This window comes from Acomys russatus, chromosome 26 (genome assembly GCF_903995435.1).
Source record: "Acomys russatus chromosome 26, mAcoRus1.1, whole genome shotgun sequence".
In the NCBI taxonomy this organism is placed as follows: Eukaryota; Metazoa; Chordata; class Mammalia; order Rodentia; family Muridae; genus Acomys; species Acomys russatus.
The window spans coordinates 40,467,919-40,494,810 of NC_067162.1; positions in this window are offsets into that span (position 1 = coordinate 40,467,919).

The following is a 26,892-nucleotide window of genomic DNA, read 5'->3' on the forward strand; positions in this document are numbered from 1 at the left end:
CATGAACTCTGGTGCCCCTCAATTTGACCATTTCCCCTTGGTAGGGAGGCCTGCAGGCACACAGAGGAAGGAGAAGCTAGTTATCCAAATGAGACTTGATAGGCTATGTTCGTGTGTTGGGGGAGGAGGTCCCCTTCTGCCAAAGATCTAGGGGAGAGAAACAGGGCAGATGAGGGTGGGAACAGGAAGATACAAGTGAGAGGATAACATTCTAGATGCAACCTGAATAAATTATAATAAATTAAAATGTTTTAATGGTTGATAAAGCCACTCAAGGTTAAATCCACTCAAGAAGTTTGAGGTCAAGGGAGAAAGAGAAGTGTACAGCCTATTTTGGAATGTGTGGGAAATGCCCATGCCCTTGCCCATGATGGGGACAAAAGTATGAATAAGTGACACACACAAAGCTTAAGGATCTAGGAGGGATTTGTGGGTTATTTTCCAAACTAGAATGCTTGCAACAAACACTTGGGAAAATCCAAAAGAAAGTAAGCTGTGACATACTCGGTGGGTTCTGCTCTCCAGCCAATTTAAACATTAAACCAAAAAGAGGTCTCCGAGGTAGTGAAGTCACTTTTGCCAATAAGAGACACTCGTGATATAAAGCAGATCCCATTTTATCACCATAACCCTCTTGCCTTGTGACCTATTTATCCACCAGGCAGAGATAATGCCCCATCAGTCCTCTCAGTGTTCCCTGTCTCCCGGTGGCAAAAGGGAAACCTCCCCAGAGAAAATCAGAAAAATGCATGTTCTGTCTCCTTGGATAGAGAATGAGTCTTAGTGATTCACTCCTTTCCTCCTCCACCCCTCCTCCCCTTGTCGCCTTTTTCCCTTCTTTCCTCCCTCCCTTTCTACCTCTCTCTTTCTTCCTTGTTGTGCCCCCCTTCCTCCTGCAACTCATCTGCCACCCGATCTTAGCCAACGTTGCTGCTGTTTGAGCTAGCATAGCTATAGATAAACCAATGTTCGTTCTTCATTGTGAGCTTGGAGAATTCTGACAATGGGTTGGGTTATTTAAAAAGCTTATGAGGAAAGTAAAGGCCCACTAGATTCAGGTTGTCACTGTCTGTCTGCCCCTGTGCTCTGTCCCTCCCTGTGTCCTTACTGCCCTTTCTCCCTCCGTTCCTACTGCAGTTTTTACTTCCCAAAGGAAACTATAATCTACTGCTTATGTAAAGCAGATAAAGTCAAATATTTGGGAGTCAATAAATAATCCAGGTGACCCAAGATGCTTAGGCGTGTTTGATATAAACAAAATCATGATCCTAAAGGCATCAAGTGGGTAAAATGACAGCCATTCCTGGTTCTCAGTAATCAGGTTGGATCAACTTAAAGACATGTTTCTATGCTTTGGTTCCCTCTCTGTGGTCTCTAGCACATAGCAGGATGCCTAGGCGAGAGCCCTTGATTGATACGGAACCATAGATGGACGAGAAGATGCAGGAATGGGTACCCAGGCTTAGCTGCATCTCTTAACCATGAGGGAAGCAGCACATGTATACATCAGACATGCACACGTGCGCACGCGCGCGCGCGCGCGCGCACACACACACACACACACCTATTTGAGCAAAGACATAAGCAGATGTCTCTTTGAAGTGTTTTCTTATCTAAAACACAGACATTTGCCTTTTGGCAGCTGCAGATTTCAATATCTGTCATGGATTCTTCTTCTTGGACAGAAGTTCAACATCTCATATTCCCTAACTACATCAATTATGGGTGAAAATGGAGAGTTACAGGTGAGGTAATAAATTAATCTCTATGTTGTACTAACACAATTCACTACTAAAAGAAGTAGCTCATATAATGAAAAAGACATTGCTTTTAATCCCAGTGTTTTCTAATCAGCAAGCCGCTTCATTTACTGATGCTTTCATGTTGCCTTGAAAGAGCCTATGCCTGCTTTTGTGAATGAGTGGCAGGATCTGAGTGTTTCAATGGGCCTCATCCCTAGTCCATATTCCCAGCCATTAATTAAAGAGTTGGCTCTCTTGCCTATGATAAATTTCTGCTTGGCTGTTGCTAATAACGAGGTCAGAGAAATATGTGTATGTGGGGCAAAACGAGATGAAAAACACAATGTATATGCACAAGTCACCATTTAAAAAGTATCAAAAATGGGAGAGTGGCTATAGTGAGCCCACGTCCCCTGGTTTCCTTTGTGACTCTGCTTGCCCCTGAGAAACCCTTCAGCCACGTCAAACTACATCATGAATGAGGGTGATTCAAACTCTTGATTTAGAAGAGTAATCTGTCAAACTTTACATTACCTAATATTTAAATCTGATCAGTTATCAATTATAAAATGAGTCACCCCCAGCCTGTCACTTAAACCCAATCTCTTCCTTACTTATCCTTCCAATAGTCTGTGGGTCAGGAATTCAAAAGCCCTAACACCTCCTATGAAGACATCTAGAGACAATGTTTTGATAGATAATGAGATTTAGATGAGGTCTTTTGAGTAAAGCTGTTGTGGTGTTGAGACAGAAACAATCCTTTCCTTTTTGTCCATACTCGCATGCTGAAGGAAGGCAACGTAGGCACACAGAGAAAAGTAGGCCCACCCTAGGAGCAGTTCTCTCTAGAAGCTTCTCGAAGTGGAGTGATGAACAGCCAAGACCAAAAAAAATATATATCCTCTCAGAGTTCATACTAGGATGTTTATCAGTTGGCAAAGACCATGTACCCACAAAGGCAGTTCCTTTTCCAGTAGAAAAACATCACCTGCTCTCTCACAAGTCTGTTTTCAGTGGGAAAACACCGCATACCCTTACACAAGTCTGTTTCGCATCCCACACTTGGGATCAAAACAAAAATATGTTTACATCGAATACATTGTTCTCTGATCTCCATATACACATTACGGCATGTGCATTCACTGGTGCGCACTCATGCAAATGCTCACACATGCGCACACACAGAGCTTATAAATAAATGCAAACATTAATACAAATTTATCAACTGCAAACCTTTCCAACAATATACTCACAGATGCTCACTGTCAATTTTCTTTCGTCAAGAGAGCAAGGTCAGAGGAGCGTGGTGTACCTTCTTAGTAGCATCTCCTCTACCTTCTGTTTTGTCTTTTAAAAACATATTTAGTTTCCTATTTGTTATATAGATTTTACTTGTAAAAATAACATATGCCTGCTGCCCACAGTTCAGACTGTATAAATAAGTTCAAGTCTAACATAAAAATCACCCACTAGCTTACCAGCCTGAATTGATTCCTCAGATATTTCTTGTATACAGATGTATACATGAATCTGCACGCATGCACGCTGCATGCACGGACTAATGTATGCCCAGCTTTCAATACCATAAAGCACTCTTTATAAACCTGGTTTTCAATGGCTGCTAAATAACTCCATTGTGTATATGTACCCCCAATTTATGCAATAATTAACCTTCCTTTTTAAAAGGACAGAAGACCGTTCTATGATTATCATGATTGCATTAATTACCCTTTCTTGTTAAAAATACTCATTCCATTTTTTAGTTTAAAAAAATGAACTTGTGTCTTTAGCTTAGAATATGATCCCTTGGTCTAATGAGGCTATCTATATTCTACCCGTAATCCATAGGATATTACAATGAGGCGCTTATGGAACACATGGCCCTCAACTCAACCCTTTTATCACATAACACAGAGAACTGAGGCTCAGAGAGGGGTGGGTACTGGCCAAGGTCAAGATCAAACTCTGAGGCTACAACATGGACCTTCTGAAGTCCAGATTGCTGCTATGATCTTTACAAAACAGGCATCCACTGTCATTGCTTTACTCATTCTTCAGATACGTGTTGTATGCTCCGTGGGCAATAGGGATTGTATTTAAAACAGTGAGACTGACCTGCCCTTCCTTTGTACAGTAGCTAACGCATGCTCTTGCCCACTAGAGACTACCCACAGAGGCTTCATTTTTCAGACACGTCTTTCTTTTTTTTTTCAATTTTTCCCCTTTTTATTATTAATTTATTCATATTACATCTCAGTTGTTAGCCCATCTCTTGTATCCTCCCATTCCTCCCTCCCTCCCGCTTCCCCCCCCCCAATCCCCTCCCCTATGTCTGTGACTGAGGGGGACCTTCTCCCCCTGTATATGCTCATAGGGTATCGAGTCTCTTCTTGGTGACCTATTATCTTTCCTCTGAGTGCCACCAGGCGTCCCCATCCAAGGGACATGATCAAATATGGGGCACCAGAGTTTGTGTGAAAGTCAGATCTCCTTCTCCACTTAACGGTGGAGAATGTCCTGTCCATCGGCTAGTCTGGGTAGGGGTTTGAAGTTTACTGCCTATATTTTCCTTGATTGGTGCCATAGTTTGAGGAGGACCCCAGGGCCCAGACCTGCCTGTAGTTTTCCAGGACCCTCTGGATCCTTCTATTTCCTCATTCTCCCAGGCTTGTCACACCTAAAGTCTCAATAGGATGTCCTCCCTTCTGACCCACTTTCCTGATAGGTAAAGTTTTTCATGGGGACGTACCTTTTGGACTAGTGTCTCGATATAAGTGAGTATATACCATTTAACTCTTTTGCTTCTGGGTAAACTCACTCATTATGATAATTTCTAGTTCAATCTATTTGTCCACAAATTTCAGAAATTCCTTGTTTTTAATAGCTGAGTAGTATTCCATAGTGTAAATGTACCACAGTTTCTTTATCCATTCTTCTACTGAGGGACACGTAGGCTGTTTCCATGTTCTGGCTATTATGAATAAGGCAACTATGAACATGGTTGAGCATATGTCCCTGTTGTGTGGTAGTGCATCTTCTGGGTATATTCCAAGGAGTGGAATATCTGGGTCTTGAGGAAGCCCTATTCCCATTTTTCTGAGAAAGCGCCAGATAGATTTCCAAAGTGGTTGTACTAGTTTGCATTCCCACCAGCAATGAAGAAGTGTTCCTCTTTCTCCACATCCTCGCCAGCATGTGGTGTCAGTTGAGTTATTGATCTTAGCCATTCTGATGGGTGTAAGATGGAATCTCAGTGTCGTTTTGATTTGCATTTCTCTGATGACTAAGGAGGCTGAACATTTCTTTAAGTGTTTCTCAGCCATTTGAAATTCCTCTGTTGAGAATTCTCTGTTTAGTTCTGAGCCTCATTTCTCTATTGGATTATTTGGTTTGGTGGTGTTTAATTTCTTGAGTTCTTTATATATTTTGGATATTAGACCTTTCAGATGAAGGGTTGGTGAAGATCTTTTCCCAGTCTGTAGGCTGTCGCTTTGTTCTCTTGACAGTGTCTCCTGCCTTACAGAAGCTTCTCAGCATCATGAGGTCCCATTTATTAATTGTTGACGTAAAGGCCTGGGCTGTTGGTGTTCTGTTCAGGAACTTGTCTCCTGTGCCTATGTGTTCCAGACTCTTACAAATGGTGCTGGTCTAACTGGATGTCTACATGTAGAAAAATGCAATTAGACCCCTATTTGTCACCATGCACAAAACTCAAGTCCAAGTGGATTAAAGACCTCAACCTAAAACCAGAGACATTAATCCAGTTACAGACGTGTCTTTCATCCTCAAGCCCTATCTTGTGTCCTGTGCTCTGCATATCCAGACAAAAATGTCTAAGAGTTACTGTGCATGACCAAGGAGGGATGGGAGTTGGAAAATGAACAGTCTGGCTCTCTTGAACTCAGCACCCAGCAACGGCACAGTATGAGGCAGATTCTGCTGCAACTAGCCGAGAAGTTCTCAACCCGTGGGTTGTGACCCTTTGGGGTCAATTGACCCTTTCACAAGGGACACCAAAACCATCAAAAACCAGACAAAATTTGCATTCTGCTTCTTAATAGCAGTAGTACAATTACAGTTATGAAGTAACAACAAAAATAACTTTATGGTTGGGGGGGGGGTCACTACAACATGAGAAACTGTATTAAAGGGTTGAAGGAGTAGGAAGGTTGAGGACCACTGTTCTAGTAAGTTGGGATGGAAACCTAGTCTCTGGTTCATCCATCCCTGCCTTATTCAAAACATGTCCTTGGATGATGGCAGATGCAAGAAAAATGAAAGCAGAAACAATCCTACATCTTAATTTTTATGTCAATTTTGCAAGGGAGTATTTATTGAGCAGAGTATAGGAAATACACACAACCTTAAGCTTGGGGAGGTTGTCTTTTGATGTGAATTCCCAGCTGCTCACAATGAAACTCTTGTCTTAGGTTCTGCTTCTGAAAGAAGTTCAAACCAAGAGAAATGGATGTCAGGGCTGACCATGTTCATTTCATGATGAGAAGACATGGGAAGCCATCAAATAACACAACAAATAAACCCTCCCACGTACCCACTGCTGCGTTGCAAGCATAAGCACTGTTATTTCTCTTACAGGCCTAGCTGGATGGACTCAGTCCCTTTGGGTTCATATTCATGACATCTGTGTTGAAACTTCCAGTGGTCATTGAAAGGGAGACTCGTCTGGCCAGCTAAGACATGTTATCATTTCATTTTAATTTAAGGTTATTTACCTTACAGAAGCAACTCAACAGCTTTCACTTTTCTAATAAAAGAGAAGCTTTTTGGAGCCAAAGAGCTCTAGTCTTCAAATGAATGTGTTGAAATTTTCTTAATGAATGAAGTCAACATGAATCACTCTGTGGAATCATCCCTGCACAGTGGAGCCTGTGACATTTCTAACAATGAAACATTATTTGGTAAATATTAAAGATGGTTAGAGGAAGGGATTAAGAAATGACCTTTCAACCTATATACAATATGTTAATTACTAAAAAGGCGGCCATTGGACCTAATGTACTGTTCCAACGCCGTCACCACCAAAGCATGCCCCTATTTTTTTTTTTTGGTTATGAATTATTCTCAGAAGAAATATGGGTGTGTGTCACTTAAACTGGGAGTCTCACTTAGCATAAGTATGCATTTTTATTAATTACTTTGGGCTCTACATAGCATTAAGTATGACTATGTGTCTAAGCCTCAAGATAGTTTCAAATCTGTTCTTAGAATCTAGCAAAATGGCAGAATAGCATTGTGGGAAGATATTTAAAGCAAGTCATATGAGTCTCTCTGAGAATCATGACTGTTGAATTTTATGTAACCCATAATGCTTCACATTGGTTTGATCCCAGACAATTGTTTTCCTGCAAATGTTTTGCTATTCCACTTATTTATAGCATTCAGTGTGTGGCACACAGAATTAAAAAAAAAAAAAAAACGGACCTTAGGATTAGGTTAGTATTTCAAACCCATTATTCATTAAACATAGGTATCAAACTTTTTTGGGCCATTGTTTTCTCTTTTGCTATGTCAAAATGAAAGGCTTGATTAAGTAAGGTTGCTTCTGAAAAGAGCAGATACAACGAAGAAAGTGATGTCAAGAGGCTGACACAGAACAAGGCCAGCATCTCAGTCTAGCAGCCGTAGTCTAACCTTCTGCGCCCCCAGTGCTTGGCACATGGGCAATGCTTGTAGTCTTTTGGATTCCACCCAGAAAAATAGTGTTGGCATTAAGAACTCAGGGTCAGGGGGCAAATGGCATGACTGAGGCAAGAACCCTGGTTCCCTAAGGCTCATTTCTAAGACTTTTTCATTAGAGAATGTGGTTTTGACCAAGTTGGAGGAAGGCCAAAGTGTATGGCTTAAAAATAAAAAGGGGAGAATTGAATAAAAATAATTATTATTACAAAAATAAAAGGGAAGTCAAGGAATAGGCGGCTGTTAGATGGTGATAGGTGACAGTAGGTATGTAGATACATGATAGATAGATAGATAGATAGATAGATAGATAGATAGATAGATAGATAGGACAGACAGATAGAAGATATGTAACACATACATGCATACACACACACACACACACACACACACACACATACATACATAGATTAAATGAGAGAGAATAGAGTGGAGAAAGATATGGGGAAAATAAAGAAAAGATACTAGAATCAGCTGGAACAGAGGAGAAAGGGAAAGGACCTTTTTAGACAGAATTAAGTTCCTGAACAGAGTATTAAGACACTTTGGTTAGATGTAACAGTCACAGCATCCTTTGGCTAGAGTTCTCCACTGTGGAATGACACTGTGTCAGTCCTGATTTGCTCTATACTTCTTTTCACCTTTGCATTCTTATCCTTCTAGAATGGCTATAATGAGAAAATAAAACATCATGTGTAAAACACTTAGCTCAACACCTGGCCCATGAGCCAACATTCAGCGTCAGCCAGTATGTGATCACCATAGTCAGAGTGTACCCTGTGGTACTCTCAGAACTGAAAATCCAAGAATCAGCTTAGTAGTAAGTAAGACTGAACAAGGAGAATAAAGTGTACAGGTAAATTAAATATTGTGGAAATTCTTAGAAATAAGCATTAAAGATGAGATTTTATAAGAGTGAGGTAGATTCTTGTACATAAGAAGAAAACATTAGTATTTTTGGTGAATAGAAAATTATCATGTTGGAAGAAAAAATAAAGATGATGTGTTACTAAGCCATTGCATTAGACTAGGTAAGCCACTAGAAGATGACCTAATTCAACAGACATACTTAGCAGTCCCAAATTCTTTTTAAAAATATTTCTCTTATTTTTCTTTCATTTTTTTTCTGGAGCTTGTAGTTATTCTTGGTATTGGAAACATAAAGCTTAATGGACACGCTCACCTTTTAAAGTTTTTAATTTTTTTTATTTTAATGACCTTAAATATTTACTCAAACAAAGAGTGTGGCATGCAGTTGAAGAGTGTGACACATAGATGAAGGGAGGCTTCTGTTGTTGACCAATCCAATGCATGCCATTAAAATTAACCTTCAAGTTCTGAAAATATGACAGGGATGAGTGAGTTTATGTCTGAACTTAGAATGTTTTAGAAGGGGACAAAAGGAGACTCTCCCTTCCCCCCACCCCAAAGGCACACTTGTCTCTTAAACTGTTAGAAGTGTGTGGACAGGGTGTGCTTAGGTTTTATCAACAATTGTTCATATGCCTCAAGAGAAGCTGGAGAGGTGGTGGGCATGGCACCCAGCAGGAATGAGAACAAGTTGAAAGAATGGACAACTGAGGAGGGGGGGTGAAAGAAATACCCTGAAATATCACATATCTACCATGAACCAAGAACGAGAACCAATGGGATAAAAATGTTGCGAGGCACAACGTAGCCATAATTATTTCAGTCAAGTAAGTGGCTTTCTTTGAGAGGCAGCGAGCTCTCTATCACTGGGTAAATCAGAGGAGAGATTGGACAGATGCCTGACATGTCTCCCCCATAGACTCACGACTCCTCAGCTGGTGGTGCTGCATTGGAAGGTCACGAGTGTTTATGGGATGGAGCCACACTGGGAACAGTGAGCCACTGGAGGCATGGATAGAGGCAGCACAGTCCATCCATTTCTTCTTGTCTACTCTGCTTCCTGACTGCACACATCATGTGGCCAGCTGAGTCACACCCTGCCGCTAAGCCTTCCCCACCATGGTGGATTATGTCTTTTCCCAAACTATGGGACAAATTAAGCCTTCCCTCCTCAAGCTGTTGTTGTCAAACATCTTGCCAAAATCAACTGAAAAAAGTAACTAGATTACTGTTCTATCAAGAATCCCATTGGGGGTTCACATCTATGAATATGAGTGCCAGATTAAGTCACCAAAACTACTATGACATGAAATTAATTGTTATTAGACAAAAACATTTTTAAAGGGTCAGTTCTTTGGTCAGAAAAAAAAAGATAATAAAATATTAACTTAAAGTCAGCTATATCAAAGAAGTTAAGCATGGGTTTTCCATGATGGAACATTAGTACAAAGTCCTGCTTAGGAAAGTCTTCAAGAGGCATATCATGATGGATTGGGGAGGTGGCGAATGTGTGACAAATGATATTTATGTGCCTGTGATCTTCAGATATTTTGTTTCAGGGTTCCAGGAATACAAGGGTCCTAGTCAATGCCCAATTCAGTAAGGTGAAATAAGGTAAAGAGGCATATATAAAAACCACAACTAAGACAGAGACCACTAACTTAGAAGAAATGAAAATGAGAAAAGTAGAAGCATCAATTCTACAGAGATGGTTCTCAGTTACTGTGAGCTGAACCAGAGAGAGAGAGAGAGAGACAGAGAGAGAGAGAGAGAGAGAGAGAGAGAGAGAGAGAGAGAGAGAGAGAGAGAGAGAGAGAAATATGAATTAATCAACAAAACCAGAGCCATAAAAAAATAGGACAAAATGAAGTAAAGATGGGTGTGGATGTGTATTTTATTTTTAAGCATGAGATGTACCTGGCCAGAGACCAGACCAATGTGGACATAGTCAACTTCCTTCCCGATGCAAAGAGTCACTCAGGAAATCCAGCCAGAAGGTCCCGCAGGAAATGTGGATTCAGGCAGGACTGGTTCTTTATGACAGAGAAAGTCCCTCAGCACACTGTCCCCTGAGCACACTGTCCCCTGAGCACATTGTCCTATGCGTATGTGGGATGAGGCTGTGTTTGGTATTATGAAATTGGCAAAAGTCTTCTTTGGACTAAAGACTCTTCTAGAGTGTGTTTTGTGTTCTGTTCTCCTTTTCTCCAGCATTGCAGAAAATCATTACCTTTTCTGAAGTCAAGCACTGTATCCTAGTGCTATCCTAGCTGTTAAATTATACTCTGCAGGGTGTGTCCTTTCCTGGCACCTCCAGTGTCTGTCCACTACCCCCTCGTCTAAAGATCCACCAGAACTCTCCCTCTTCCTGCCCCAAGCTTTGTTTCCTCGTGGCAGAATTCCAGCCAGCCTCTGATGAATAGAACGTCCTCCCCTTTATTCTGTGAGCCACTAAACTAAATCTGACTCAGGACAAAAGAGATGTTTCTCTTTCAAACCAGCCATATCTAGCCCTGTAGGATGCCCGCCCTGGGACCCCTCAACTGTCTCCATCCTGAAAAACCTCATATTTCTCACCAAATCCACAGCTTACAGAGTCACATTATAGCCCTTCAGTACATCTGGGGAGATTAGAGCCTATTAAAAAAGCCTTTGGCACCAGCAATTTAATGCTCAAGGCTCTAATCTGGAATTGGTGTATTTACCCTGGTCTTTAATTATTAACGTTGCATTATTGATCCAATACCTAAAACGCAAACAACAAAAAGTATTCTAACTAATTATTGTGGGCTTTCTACCTTTTGGGGGCTCTTTCCTAGTCTCCACAGCTAAACTATTCCTTTGTACCAATCAATAGGGTTTAATTCATTAACAAGTTTCAGGACCTTGTTTCCATTGCTTGGCAATTTTCCTTCGTCAACAGGAAGTGGCCCAAGTTCCTTCCCTGGCATTAACATTATCATCACCTATACAAACGTGTTTGCCTTGGAACACCCAGACAAATTTAACAAACCTACTTCCTGGTATTCTGTTCCCAGTGGCCGTCCATTGCTTCATAAAAAATTAAGTCACTGTAAACTGCGCATCTCTCAAAAACAATATTACAATTAAAGTATTGTATATACTGGGGCAGTTCAGCCTTGGCATGGAGACTGAAGTCACCTTGAGTCTTCTCAGGGCTTTTCCTTGGATAAAAAGATAATGCTTGTTTCATGCAAATGCAGTCTTAATATTTATTGATGAAGAATTTGATAGGTTACAGCAGGACACTACTCCTGCTGGGTGGGGCATTTGTCTATTCTCTGAATCATGAATGTGGCCCATGTCCCCAACCCAATCAACAGGTTGGCTGCCTTTCCATTTTGTTTTCCTGACCACAAAGATGGTATGAGGTGTAAATATCTATTAGAAAAGGGAACAACTGCAGGGAGGTGGAAGGTTAATTAAGCATTTATTGGTTGGTTCTGATCAGTGCTGAGTACGCAGTAGGCACTCCATAAATTTCCACTTAAACCAGGCATTGGAGCTAGGTCCTCAAGCATGCTGTCAAGCACTCTGCTACTAGGCTACACCCCTCAGCATCCAGGTACCTCAGGCCAGCTTTGAACTCATGATCTTCCCTCCTTCCTCTTTCAGCGTATCCTACTTACTGGCTTGTAGGACAGCAACTGACTCCATAAGTATTTGTGGAAAGGATAAACAAATCTCAGTGGTCTGACTGTCTGCTACCGAGAGACCTGTAATCCTGTGAGGATTCAAATGAAGATACCAAGGATCCATCCTCTTGCCAGTGGCAGGGACTCCTGATGGGAGGATATAACATTCTCTGGCTTCCATATATTCCCAAAACCCCTTTAAGAGTATAATCATGCGTTCTTTTTGTGTCACCTCTTGAAGTAATAAGGACCATATGTTGAAATTCTCAGTGGAAAGAAAGGAGGACTACATTCATTTTGTTGGTGGAATTATCCACATGCCCCCGGGAAATCATTAGGTTTAACAAACCCAGGGCTGTCTGGGAAGGTTTGCTACCAGTGGGCAGTCCTTTCTTCGCTTTGAGAAGCATCCAATGGAAAGAGAGAAACAAGCCAGGATGATGTAAACCAGATGGCATATCTTCTAATTTCATATGACTATACTTTGGATACAGGCTCCACTAAATCCATACTGGTTATATGCGCACGTGTCTAGTGATGCTGCTAGGACTCCTTAAAATAAGACTCAGTTGACTATTAAAAAGTATTCTGCCTCTCTGCTAAATTGCATGATTTCCTTCTCAGGATCATTCAATTAGGTCTTGAAAGGTTAATGAAAAATAGTTAAAAGTTTCAAAACATTGAGACAGAAGTGAAAATTTAAGGGCACTGCAAATGGCTCAGTGATTAAGAACACGTAATGGCTCTTACAGAGAATTTGAGCTCAGTATCCAGCAATCACATCAGGCACTCACAACTGCCTGTAATTCTAGCTCCAGGGATTCCAACGCCTTCGTCTGGCCTCTGCAGGTACCTGCACCCACATGCATACAAACATACACATAATACACACACACACACAATTAAACAAAGAAATGTTTTAATTTTTTTATTTTTATTACTAGATACATATGCAGAATGCACATCAAGAAGGCAGGATTTCTCAGAGATCTGGCACAATACGTTCAATGGGAGAGATGACACTCGTACATGTACTTTTCTGTTGGAATACTTTTCTGCTAATTCTTCTTCTGTGAGTACATAAAATGAAACTAGGGCCCAAGCCAAGCAGGTGACCTACAGACCTACTTATCCAGCCCCTAAATCTTACAGTCTTCAAAAAGCTACCATACAAGAAAATTATACAATGAAAAATGAGTGATATTGATGACAGATTAGGTTTAATTGTAAAAAAAAAAAAGCAATTTAAATTCTTATGTTTGATCAAAATAAACGTGATTCTATACATAGTCCTATGCTTACTTTGCTATCATGTTTAGATAGTGACATTTTAAATGCCATTTTTCCTTTTGCTTCCTGGCAAACTAAAACATAATTTTATATAGTTGTGTAAAGAATGGTTGAACCTTTTCCTTCAAGACATATGAGAGCCATAAAAAAATCCCAGGAGCAGAGATGATGTCATAGAAAAGACTAATTAACACACCTACAGGATAATGTATGTTATATGGTCTTTAAATTTTTATTAAGGTCACTGTGAAGTATGGCTTAGAAGTAATGATGATGAAGGCGTCGGTCTCCAACACCACCTGTGGGAGTGATAAATAGTGGTAAAGTGGCTGTCTGAAAATGATGGGCTGGGTATACTTTAGCACTTCATCACAAAGGTGCATTATCCCCAGAAAAGCCCTCAGAGGGACTGGCAGCTCTAAGCATCTTTGGAGCTTTCCACAGGAAGTGGTAGAGCGATGGCATCCAGATGGAGGAAAGGATGGCAAAAGTGTGGAAGGGCAATTGCTCAGAAGCACCCAGAGAACCAGAAGGATTATGAAACAGACGGTGAAAGCTGGCGAGAGCAAGCCCGCAGGGAGATGCTGAAGAGAATGCTGCAGAGGGCTTGTATGGACCCTGGCGATGGAGGGACTGTGGCAGGCAGTGGTAATTATATCTCTCATCTGTCCTTCCCTCCTCCTTTCTGTCCTTTTGCTTTTAGTGGCAGCCCTGTTATCAGCTGGAATTGGAAGAGTGCACACAGGTGTGATCATGTGACTCCCAAACTGAACCTAACCAGATGTGGCCCTGGACACAATTCAGAACAATCTGTAAAGTACCTTCTCTTGCTCTGTGGCTTCAGCTAGCCTTATCCTTAACTCTGTCCCCTTTCTCTTCCCTCCTCCTCCATCCCTGTCTCCCCCTCTCTCCCTGTCTCTTGCTCCTCTACAGTTTTTTAAATTTTTGAGACAGAGTCTCAACTTGAACTTGAACTTGTGGTACAGCTGAGGGTAACATTAAACTCCTGACCCTCCTACCTCCACTTCCTGAGTGCTGGGATACAAACACAAGCCACTGACATCTGGTTTTCAGCCTCTCGGGACAAAGCAGGACCACAGCATGGAGTTACCTCCTAAGTCCTCAGTGGGGAAATGGAGTTCACCAGCTTAAAGGGGCCTGAATACATTTAACCCAGGAAGAAACTACAAAGTTGAAACAAGATGGGACTGTGACATTCATGAATTGCCTACTCTGTCCTTCCGCTCCAGGTAGTCTGCTCCTTATCCAGTGCTCAGAGCCCTCGGGAGCTAACTTTATACAATGTCAGGAGACATTCCAGTGTGCAGAAGGGAAGCTTCTGCCAACATCCTGAGTGACCCCCCTCAGGTCCCCTGAGTGACCTGCAGGGGAGCTTCTGTCTTTGAACCCATGTGAGATGCCTTCTGAGTTGTCATTAGCAATCACCCTGCATCTTTCACAGATACATGAGTCCTGTCTTCTTTCTGGGTCCATTCTAGACAAAGCTTTCTCAGAGACGTCAGTGACCACTTGGTTGTTGGGAATTCTTATTTGCTCACGAGCTTCCTTGAGGCTGGAGTGATGATGACTCAGCAGTTGAGTGCATTCTTGCACATGGCCTGGGTTCTGTCCCCAGCACCCACATGGTGCCCCTCAACCATCCATAATTCTCATTCCATGTGATCTGATGCCCTCTTGTGGCCTCCTCAGGCACCAGGCATACCCGTGAGTGGTACACATACAGACATGAAAGGAAAACACTCGTGTACATTAAATAAAACAAGTTTACCAAATAGGTTCCTCAGTTGTCCATACAGTACATAGGATCATCTTTCCATTGGCATTTATTCATCTACTCTTGGTTATATTGTAATCTTTTTTTCTTTTTCCATCAGAATGAAGGGCTAGCTCTTCTGCATCCTCCAACTGCATCAACCCTCCTCTGGACACATCCCTCCTTGGAACACCTGGTACTTCTACCTGTCCATCATCCCATCTGTCCATCAGAGCCTCTGTGCATCCCTCTGGGCCTCCAGGTTCAAGTCACTTTACATCAGTAGGAAAGAGGCTATTAGCAGATTCTGTGGTTCTGGAGAAGCCACGCAGGCTCCAAAGAGTGTGAATCTACTCTTAGAAGCTTGGAAAAACCTTCATTTTCTACACCAGTGAGGGCACACGGGAAGGAAAGAGTTGGCAATGGCACCAAGGAGGAAATGGGAGCCAAGAAGACACTTAGGGTTTCATATTGGGCCCTTTGCCCAAGCACCCGATGGATCTGAAATTGTAGACATAAAGCAAGAACTTGGCACAGGATGCGAGGAGATGAGTGCGCATGAGGTTTCGGTTGTGCAAGGGAGGGAGGCTGATGGGAAATGTTTCAACTCACAGATCTAGACAGTGTCTGGCTAAGTCTCATGGAGCCAGAGAGTGTCCCAGCCGAGCGCTGCAGCAAGTCTCTCGCAGAGAGTAAATAAATGTGCTGCCAATGTTGTATTGAGAGACAAGGATCCATATGAAAGGAAAGCACTTAGGAGCATTGTCGGTTGGCCAGACCCAGGTTCTAGGGCTTAGAGGAGCTGACAAGCTGTGCATAAGCTGGATCAGTCCTCCATGAGTCAAGGATGCTCTTTGATCTATCCCATCTTGCATAATCTGGGGCGAGCAGAGGAGAATGTCAGAGATGGAAAGGGGAGGAAAGAGCTGTTTTCTGTGGCTACAAATCACTGTGCACGACTAGGTCTGGCTCATCAATGTGTATTTTAATGACAAATGTGCCACTGGGCGTTGTTAGGTACATGAAGCACGAGCAGAAATCAATGGTACATGCATGCGAGTTGGACTCGTTCACATTGTTCTAATCCTGGCCCTGTCGGGGCCTGCCTTTACTTGAGGCTTTAATAGTAGATTGGTGTGGTAATCTTGAATTTTATTAAACACTGCATTAAAATAGTATTTATTTTGTTGGCTGGGGTTTTGGGGCAGCCTTTTGGATTTTGCACCTGAGTTCAGTGCCTCTTCATCCAGCCTGTTCTTGCCCTCGGGCTCATTCTGGAAACAGAAAAGTGAAGCTCAGACAACATTTGTGCTTTGCCTTGCCCAAGGCCACATGTCTAGTCAACGCAAGAGCTTAAACTCAAAATGCCCTGGCTCCCAAGCTTCAGTCTTTCCATCCAGTGCACGGTCTCTGTGGAGTAAGCACTTCTGTCTATTCTGATGGTTGGCGTTGTCAGGCACCAGAATGCCATTCCAAGGAGGGATGTCCCTAAAGGCTGTGTAATTGGAGGAAAATTGTGGGGAGATACATCACTGAAATGTTGTCGGGGCAGAAGCTCAAAAGCTGTTATACAACTTATAACAAACATCCAAAAAAAAAAAAAAAAGACTGAAAACTGGGAGACCAGTGAGGAAAATGCTTCCTTTGTCAGCACAAGACTTAGAGTCCAGTTTCTAGAACCCATGCTGTTAAAAAGAGCAGGACTGATGCAGCTTTGTAACTGCAATGGGGTGGGGATGAACGCGGCAGTATTCTTGGTACACCATAGCTAGCCAACCCAGCCTGCTTGGTCAGCTCCAGGCCAGTAAGAGACCCTGGCTCAATAAAAACAAAGTAGCTAGCTCCCGAGGAACAAAAGGGGAAACTGACTTCTGGCCTCTGCACACACTTACATGGAAACGTACATTCATACACATGGACTAACATACCTCTGCGCGATAGTGACAAATACTGTCAGGTGACAAATGTGCTGAGTTAAATAGGAAGGCCTCCATCCCATGTGGTCATGGGTAACTTCAGAGGAGATGCTCACCTTGCTTCAAGTTCACATAAGGAAGAAGGAGAAGAAAGAACTGCTTGGGACGGCACTGTACTGTTATAGTGTCAGTAGGAGTTTCTGGGGGCTGCTACCAAGTGGTGTGCAAGGGTACACTAGATACTGTTGTTAAGGTAGATTTTCTGCCTGTGAACTCTTGTAGATGGCATGATTTATCTTCTCTGGGAGCATGGCCATTCTCTGGTGTGGGAAGGAGAGTTCATGAAGAGGCCGGGCCTTACCACCTGCAAATTTAGTGCTCAGGCCAACATTTCATGATCAAAGATCTATTTTTGCCAATTCCATTATTTTTTTTAAGAAAAATTTTCTGTCTTTTTGATTGAATGAGGACAGATGCGATATTACTTTCACTTGCTCTTTAAACTCTTGTGCATAGTAAATGTTTAATAAATATTTTTAATAAATAATTAAGTTTGAGTGAATTTTATAATCTATTTCTCGGAGAGAGGAAATCCCCTGTGATATTTCTGTCAGGGTCTGGGAAATCGTTCAGACCAATTCTTTCAATAAGTAGATATATGTTCTATGTTCTTCCCCTTTTTGTATTACTATAATAAAAAGCCCGAGGCACGCCAATTTTAAAAGAAAACAGGTTTGTTTATTTTAGTGCAACATTTGGGGTGTTTAAAGTCCTAACAGCATGACTCGGGCTTTGGCAAAAGTCCCCATTCACTGTGTCACCTCATGATGGACAGCAATGGTGCATGGAGGAAGAAAGGTCACACCTCAAAACCTCATATCCTTCTATGACACCCTCCCACTAAGCCCCACCGTGAAAGGTGCACTCTGCCTCTGAATATTGCTCGTCTGAGGACCAAGCAAATAGTGTGTGAGCCACTCGAATTGGGTGCGTGCCACAGTATGCTTTCTGAAGCTGGAACACACTGGCTTTCATCTACTCACCAAAGAGCCCCAGCGCTGTGGTCATGGGCAGCTATGACATCGGCTCAGCTCATTTTGTTGGCTCTTCTGTCTTCTTTCCCTCAATTTTAATGGTACTTCCTAAGAAACATTACCTAATGTTGCATAATGTTTTTTTTTTTATTAAAGCCTCCCCCCCTTTAAATTTGGCTTCTCCGTATTACCCACTGTCCTGATTTATTATTTTTCCCAAAGCCTCATATTCAATTTAAAAAAAAAAAGAGTCTTTCTGATTTGCTCACTAGAATCTTCCCTCTTTGAAGATACATACATCCTTGATCTTGGCCAGAGCTGGGAACGTACTCTGACTTTGGATGGACTTGGCGGCTATTTGTTGGAAGATTAAATGAAATGACGGATGAATGAAAATTCCGTGGCCTTACTATTTTGACCTACAAGATAATAAGGGTGACCTGGATGAGCGACATGGACAGATCTCTAAGACACATTAAACAAATAAAAGGAAAATATTCACAGCATTTGACCCAACTTACTTTTAAGTCAAATGAAATGCAGGTGTACTTAGAATCAATCGCCAAGGCTGACCTGAAGAAAGGCTTACAGGAAGCTGTGCGAATAGGCAGTTGATTTGTATGGAAGTATACTTTTTTCAACTAGCATCATAGTTAAAAAAGTGACTCTTGCCCACTCAGGGAAGGGGCCAAGAGTGTCACCCTGACAGCCACAACCCATTGCGGGCTGTAACAGAGAATTTAGCAACAGGTGTACATCTCAGTTCAGGAAGTCTAGCACCATTCCAGGCACACAGCAGTCAGCATTTGTTTTTGACTGAGCAAGATAAAGAGATTTTTAGTAATGCAGGCGATGAAATAGTGTCTTCTTCCCATTGGAAAGAGATGCAGCCTTTGAAAGGCTGAGATGCAGCCTTTGAAAGGCTGCGTCATAGGGCCTGCAGATGTTGTGGAAATGGGGACATTTGCAAGTGAAAAGAGTACATGTGAGGCACAGAGTGGACACCGCAACTTACAAGCAGGATCTTTACTTGGAAAATTCTCACATGTGTATGGGAGGAGAGAACCAGGACCAGGCAGAGGGAGAAGTTTGTGTCTGACAGGCAGCGCAGGATGCCACCAACCTCCCAAGGATCTGGGATGGTCCATCAACATGGTGTCTAATTAGTGCAACCAGGCTTCTACACAGTGCACTGACCAAGCATTAGAGGTGAGCTGGTTGGGGAGAAGATACCATCTTGGACTGCTCTTCAACCGAAGGCAGTTCCCATGAGGCAGAGTGGGTGTCTTACTGCATAGCCCTAAAGAGGGGCTTGATGCTGTGTCAGTGCACTCACTAACTCACTAATCCATACCAAGAAATATGGCCAATGACACCCAAAATGTGGTTGTTAATAGACAGACGTTCTTACAGGATGCTGTTCTAGTTAGTGGGTAAATGTAATGACTGAATTAAGCTTTATAAACCCAAACTTAAATAATAACAACAACAGCATGCATTATATCATTCAATATTTACTGATTGTCTGCTAAGTGCAAAGCCCCATTCTAAGTGCTATTGATACAGAAGATGAAAAAAAATGCCTATCTCCTCAGTATAAAATCTAGAGAGAGAATGCAGACAAGATAGACAGAGCTAGCTGGATCAAATATGAATGGATTGAAGAGGAGACAGAAAAATGAAAAGAGGTGTAGATGGATATGTAGACAAATATCTATATACAGAATATAGAGATGATAAATAGAGGAAAATTTATAGGTAGTAGAGAGATGATAGATAGATGAAAGTTGATAGATAGCCAACAAATGATAGTTAGATAAATAGGTTATTTATGATAGATAAATAGATAGATAGATGATAGATAAATAAGGTATTAATATAGAGGTTATCTAAAATTAAGCACAGAAAATAGTAAGACAACGGAAAGAGAGGATCAGTACTAGAACAGACATATAATTCACTATTTTATGTCACAGAAAAGTCAGCCAAGAAAGCAGGTATGGAGCAAAGCCTGAATGAAGGAAGTGACGAAGTCATGCGCGTTCTGAGGGAAGATGGTTCCTCCTTAAGAGAACAGAGCAGTAGGTCCCCTGTAGAAAAGCTCAGAAACCTTGCAGTGTTTGACATGCTTTGTCTTGCCTAACCTCTCAACGGGTAATAACAGTTCTTTTCAGGGTGGGGGCGGTGGATAGGGGAACTTACTTAGGGAGATTAAAGGATTTTTTTTTCAAGACCCCTCAGTGGGTAGATGTCGAGGGCAGAATTCAAACCCAGTAGGAAATTGCCAAGCTTACCCCAAGGTTGGAAAGGGAGAGGACACTGGCCTGGATTAGAATCCAGGAACATGCCCATTACTGAAACTGGCCACGACTGGACATGCCTGGACACTCTAGCTAGCCATGAAGACATGGCTGTACTGACTGCTATATTAATTCAAAAGCATGGATGGCTAACATCTTCATAGTGCTTCCCCAAAAGGATGGTGTGGAGGAGCCTATTACCTGATCTGGCTAAGATTTGAATGCCCTTGGAGATCAGTTCTAGGCAAGCTCCTCACAGGGCACCGTATTAACAAGCTACCCTGCTGTCCAAGGCCAACAAACAAGCAGTGAGAACAAAACAGTTCAAAAGGGAAAACCCCGGGGCACGCTGTGGAGAGGCAGCAGGGGTAGGTTGGCCTAGAGATAGACAGGTTGCCCACCATTGTTCTGAGGGGGGCCCAGTTGGCTCCGTGCCCTAAGGTCCAATTGTATTCTTCAACTTCCTGATAGAATTATTAACCTCTATGACAGACATATCCCAAGCATCCTCCAAAGTTCTCTTGACCATGTAACCTCAGAATGCATATAGAGGGACACGTATATTTTAACACGCAGACTCAGAGTTTGACAGTTGTCTTTTCTCACATTAATTCGGCATCAGAAAACCTTTCATTTAGTCTACCAGACCCCCACACCAGACCCAATTTCAAGAGACCCACAAAGTAGGTGAAAGAAATCACAGGCATGTGTTGTTGGAACATCCATTGATTTGTCTCTTACAATTGTCTGACAAGGTACATCTGTATCTCCATTTTGTCAGTGAAGAAACCAAACCAGGAAGAAGGTAGCCACATGTCCTTCATGTAGCTGAATTTGATCCATAGATGTTCCTATGAAAGGGTACATAGGGCCATGTGCAGCGTGCTACTAAGGCTGGCCAGTTCCGGAGTTCAGCTACCACCACCACCCTGCTATGGTTGGATGCTCCACATCTGTGGAGTCAGTCAATGTTTGATTGAAAATATTGGAGAAAAATTTTGCATCAGCTGTGGACTGCCATCGACTTGGCTTTCTTGCCAAATTTTCTTAGCAATAGAACAGAACAGTAATTCATATACCATTAATTTGGATGCTGTTTATTATTTGTTTCATATTTTATTTAGGGGTGTGTGAGAGTGTGTAAGAAAATGTGTGTGCACTGCATGTAGAAGCCATAGACTAATGTCTAGTGTCATCCTCAATCACTCTCCACCTTAAATTTTTTTTTGAGACAGGGTATCTCACCTGTCTTGGTAACACTCGAGGAGTTATGAATGAACCCCAGGAAGCCTCCTTCCTCTGCCTCCACAGCTTCGGTGTTATAGATGTAATTCTACCTCACAAAAGCCCAATGCTTTCACCATCTCTCCAGCTCCAAACATTCACATTTCTATACATTTAATTTATTAATAGTTTTTGTGTGTGGTGCTGAGCACCACACTGACTGGGCTTTATGCACCAGGCACGCACTTTAGCAACCTATACACTTAAACTTGTGTCACATCCTTGGACTCTTTCTTCATTTGTTTCTTTGTTATGCACCCTTATATTACCTCTAAACCTATTCATGAGATAGAATACAGTTGAGTTTGGTGGGGCAGAGTGAATCGGTTTAGGGGAAGTGGCCACCCCTCCAGATGGATGCTCCTTGCTCCTGGTACTGTGAAATGGCCTCTGATGCTGCCTTCACAGGCCTCCCTACTGCATCCCAATCACCTACCGTTCATCTCCGTTCCGCTTCTCTGACTTTGAATTCTTTAAGTCTTTTTAAAGATCTCTTATCTGACTCAGCGATCTTTCAAAAACCATAAGGAAGATGCTCTGTCTCCTACTAGAGAGGAGCCTTCCAGTCTAACTGCAAAGCTGTGTGTTAATTAAGCTGCTAACCTCCCATTTCCCAAGTGGACCTTGATAATAGTCTTACAAAAAAGCCAAGTTTGAGATAGCTCTTCCAGAAGATTCTGCTTGAGCTCACTGCCCTCCTCCTCCTCTTTGGCCTTTTCTACAAAATTTAGCCTCTGGAGTTTTCTATCTTGGCATTTATAATATAGCTGATGCAAATCCTAACCAAAGGATAATTAAAACAAAAACTTAGACATTAATATTATTTGAAAAGGAACACGGGCTATTACATATTTTGCTATTATTATTTTTTCAGTTCTATCTCCTCATTACAAAGTTGAAATGCCTTCATGTTCTTGGATCTCTCTGCTGTCCACAGATGTGCCTATGTCCAATTTCCATCCGTTTCCTGGTCCCGCCAGATGTTTCCTGGTTATAATTGTGACACCCGTCATCTTTTGGTGCTTCCTCTGGCCAGGAGGAAGGCTGTTTCCAGTTACCATGTTCTCACACGGAGTGAGTGCCTTCCCCATGGCCTTCCTCAACCTTCTTTTCCTTTCTCACCATGGCTGCCAAGAGGGGCGCTAAGCAGCTTCCACCCATTTCAAAGCACAGAATATGTTTAGCAGGGACCCCAGAACTATGCCAAGCCAACAGCATCCATGAACTAAGCTCAACCACACCCTTTTTTTGTAAACCCTCTTCCTCCTGGGTGGAATATTCTTTGTGGTAACTGCAGAACCTTCCTCACATTTTATCATATGAGAAGCATCGGCAACGCAGTAGAGGAGAAGGTCCTCAACTGTGGAGGCCACAGGATATCATAGATTAAACATACCACTCACAGGCCATAGGATGCTACAGACTTATATTTCCCTTCTACAAGACATTAACGCAGCCTGCTTCACGGGTCATTTCAAAGATGTCATCAATCCCCCAAAGGTGGGGCTGCTCCTCCCAAACTATGGGAGAGCACAGAAAATAAGAGTCATTTACAGACCCATCTTTCCTTTGTTCATAAATGTTCCAAGATGCTAATACAAAGAGCCTGAAACCCTGAGAGGGTTGGTAACCGACTTACTTTCATAGCTGATGTGGGTCAGGTAAATGGTGTTGCTAGAGCATTCCTATTAGTGTTGATTAAAAAAAAAAAAATTCTTCTCAGGCTAGAGAGATGGCTCATAGGATAAAGTACTTGCCACATGAGTGTAAAGACTGGATTCCCAGAACACCTGTAACATCTAAGTAGGTATGGAAGCCCGCCAGAACTCCCAGCATGCACAGGGGTAAGAGTGATAGAGACAGATGTTCTCTGTAGTAAGCTGGCTAACCAGACTGAGACAACTACATTCAGAGAGAAAATATTTCCATATACAAGTTGAAGCATGATCAAGGATGACATCCTCAACATCAGCTTCAGGCACCCACATGACTATACACGTGTGCATACACCTGCATAGTCATACACCCACACATACACAAACACGTGTACATACGTGCACTAACGCCACACACATATCAAAGGCAAAACATTTCTTCTCACATCCTGTGTAGGTATATGCGTTGCTCCCAGGCTTCACAGTACACAGCATTACATACTTTACAAGAAAACAAAACTCGCAAAAGCTTCAAATGGGCAGCTCTTTAGTAACAGGTTTTAATCAAAGACTAACAAACATCAGTTGATAGAAGAACTACAGATGTAATCAGGAAAATCCATGTTTCCTCTGGGATTATTGGTAGACACGGATTACCAGGGCAGCACAAATCCCCCATTCAAATCCAACAGCAGCCAGTGTAGTCCACGCCTCTGAAAACAGGAATGTGTTCTTAATGTGGCTTTTCTTTTTAGCCCTTAGTTTATTTCAAAGATAATCTGAAGTCCAGGCAGCTTCTATAGCCTGTAGATGCTGTGTGATATGTCCTAGACACTTCTGCACTGTCCTGTCCTCTTGGCTTGTCTCAATGTCAACACCTCTTTGCTTTTGTAAATAAGGTTTTATCAGAACATTCCCATTCAATGGAAAAGATGTGCTCCTCCCTGTCTTCCGACCTCATCTGCTTTACAGATGCATGGAGCAAACCCAGATTTTATCAGTAGTTTTTGCTGGTGACATTTTCAGCATCAACTCCCTTGGGTTGTTTATGAGCACTTATATTCTAGGAAAAGGGCAACAAACATATTCTCTAAAGGTCCAAAGACTAAGTACTTTTGGTTTTGTGGGCCAGACAGTGTCTGTCAGAAATACTCAACTCTGCCCACTGTAGCTGCAAAGAAACCATAGATAATGTGTAAATAGGTAGGCATGGCTGTATGCCAATAAAACTTTATTTACAAAAACAGATTTGGAAAAAATGAGGTGAAAAGACATTGACTGATGTCCATAGTTTGCCAACCTGCCATTATAAAGAAGCTCTTGATTAGGAATATATGTAAAAATCCTTTCAGGAATATTTTCACAGAATGATTTATCTAGACTCATAAAGATATAAATATAGGCACTTTGTTTATTAAAAAAAAAAAAAAAAAGAAAAGAAAGAAAGGAAGGAAAATGCTCCATGGATGTGTTCTGATGGGTGCTGTAGAAGATCCATACAATCTATTTACAAATACAAATAATCCTTGGTTATCACAAACAGGTAACAATGATGATGATAACAACAGATAGATAAATAGATATAGATTGATAGATGATAGAGATAGAGAGGGGATACTTAATAGATGCCATTGATAGATCTTTAAATAGATACATGATAGATTTTGTGTGTGTGTGTGTGTGTGTGTGTGTGTGTGTGTGTGTGTGTGTAGAGAGAGGACAATCAGATAAGTGATAGATTATTTTAAATATCATGTGTGTATGTGTTGTATGTGCTTTGAACTGCTGCTACCACCACCCCAATTTACTGCAAACCGGGCAATCTTGAGAAGTGGTGACTATCCAATTCCTGAAATAAGCAAACAGAAAGCTATTAAAGTTCTCACAGAAACAACGCTTAAGAATTTCTATTGATGGGCCTTGAAAAAGAACACCATGTAGTTTCTAGAATATTCCATGGTTCAATGGAATCCTTAAACTTCAGCACAAATGTAACTGGCCGAATCTCTACTTCACCACTTATAAAGGTGTTTAGTCCTGGTAACGTTTCTGGTCCTCTCTGGGAGCTACTCTGCTTTACCTTACAACTGACACAAATATCTGATTGGCATCATGTTCATTTAGATAACACAGCCATACAATAACTAACAACTGCAGTTCTTAGGAAAGTGGGTGCATCTTTAGTGTGGTTATTAGTGTTGACCTTGCCTATCTTGAGCTAGTTTGAAAAGTTGTGTCCCACCTCATGTCTCTACTGGGCTTCACTGTGTCTGAGAGACTCACATGTCACATATCAGATATTCACCGCCTATCTTTAATTTCCTTTAACCTTCTCTGTGGGGTGTCCTTCCCAGCCATAGGAACTGCCCTACTCTATTTAGCTTTAGGGATGACCCACAAAGCACTGAAACAGTTCTTGTGAAAGGTTCTAGGTAGAGCCTCCCTTACTAGGCGCCTGCCTCAGAGATCTTCTCAGGCCATGAACAGATGTTTGGCTAAATCATGTGGTAACAGTTCTCATTTGTTCTTCTGTGGATCCACCTTCCATGTGACTCTGTCATCTACTAGATCGTGTGACACCACCACTGCCCCAGAAATTACCCTCCCCCATGGATCATTTTGCAATACTGGGGCCTGAGTACAAGGCGTGATCATTGTCAACTCCCTGTGTCTCAACGTGGTCCTTGTATTTCACCTCTGGAGGCAGCATAGCCTTAAATAATTAGTCTCCAGAGCCAGGGATGGTCTAGATAAACCTCTGATCAATATGAACTCTGAAAAGTCATCAGTACAGATGGATCCTGGGACATGGCTACCAAGTGATTTTATCACACTGAACAAGACATTAGTAACCTTACCACTCATTCTGTGTCATTTCTAAATCTGGAGACTCAGTCTCCTGCCCCCAGTTTCTTCACTGAGCCTAGATGTCACAATTTCAACACATCAAAATTAAAATATAGTGTAAGATAAATAGTTCTTGGTTTTGGAGTCTCTTTTTTTTCTGGCCCTGTCCCCCATTGTGATCCCGTGCTACAGAGAAAGCTGGAGAGAACGGAAATGGAGACAGGTTTCACTTGAAAAGGAAGAATCTGGTGTCCATCGTGAGAGATGTGCTGAGTCACCTAGCAATGTGTTGACTCATCAGGATGATCCAAGAGCTGCCACATCAGTGAGCTAATTCTGGCCAAAACTGCATCCTCCACGTTAATGACAACTGGAGTTTTATGTTTCTCTCTTAGAAAGGAAACGTTAAATCCACTTTTAAGTGACTCTACTCACCAAGACTGGCTTTTCAAAAAGAAAGGAGTGTTATGTATGGCTTGACTTCTCATAGAAGACAGAACCCCATGTTGTCACAGACTAGGATGGTGTTTTGCATGGGAAAGACCAACAGTGTCTGGAATCTAGACTCACTCACTTCATCTCTTCCAAAATTGTAGGAATATATATATATATATATATATATATATATATATATATATATATATATATATATAGAGAGAGAGAGAGAGAGAGAGAGAGAGAGAGAGAGATGTATATGTATGTGTATGCAATTCAGCTACATAAAGCATCCTTACAGCAGACTAAGGTAGAATGCAGATGTCAACCAATAGCATTTCAAGTGTTTACTGAATGCTATTACACTCCCATGTACTCATAAAATCTGTCCA